Genomic DNA, 519 nt, shown 5'->3' with positions numbered 1-519 from the left:
GAATGTGGAGAGCCCCGCAGTGGCAGAACGCGGATGGGGGCGGGGACGGGGGCGGGGATGGGGCCTTGAGGCCCCACGGCTGCAGTTCCGCGGCCATCAGTGCCCTGCTGGAACGGGACGGGACGGGAGTTAATTAACCGCAATGAGCAATTTGGCCTTCAGCCCGGATCCGCCCCTCGCACAGCGCTGCGCGCCGAGTCGAGTTTTAGAGAGGCGGTCGTGACGTCATCACACCAGCCAATGGGCGCCTTCCACGAGCGTCCCTCTGCTCTGCTATTGGTGGGACCTCACAACGCCCCGCCCTCCTGGCCCAAATGGCCGCTCCATCACCTCGGGCGGTAGCCGAGTGCAGTTACGAGTGGCGCAGTTGTGTGTGGGTGGGAGACGCGGACGAAGACGGACGACGGACGGACGGAGGTATGGCTGGGCAGGGGGAAAGGAGTGATAGAGGAGAAGAGAGGAGAGGAGAAGAGATGGGGATCCGCGGTTGGGGCGGGGCGGAGGAGCAGGGCAGGGGTG

The 519-nt window shown here is 65.9% G+C and overlaps 1 protein-coding gene across 1 annotated transcript in view; it reads left to right on the top strand.

Annotated features, from left to right (window-relative positions):
• The first annotated feature begins 215 nt into the window (after positions 1–215).
• LOC104917066 (C-type lectin domain family 2 member B-like) overlaps positions 216–519 on the top strand; it is a 12,274-nt gene continuing 11,970 nt past the window's right edge. Inside the window, exon 1 of the mRNA XM_031557739.1 lies at positions 216–417. The gene's annotated coding sequence lies outside the window, so the exon portion shown is untranslated. The remainder of the gene's footprint in view (positions 418–519) is intronic.

Source organism: Meleagris gallopavo, unplaced genomic scaffold, assembly GCF_000146605.3.
Source record: "Meleagris gallopavo isolate NT-WF06-2002-E0010 breed Aviagen turkey brand Nicholas breeding stock unplaced genomic scaffold, Turkey_5.1 ChrUn_random_7180001954850, whole genome shotgun sequence".
Lineage (NCBI taxonomy): Eukaryota > Metazoa > Chordata > Aves > Galliformes > Phasianidae > Meleagris > Meleagris gallopavo.
The sequence above is the reverse complement of the archived record's forward strand: the minus strand, read 5'-3'. Positions and strand labels throughout refer to the sequence as shown.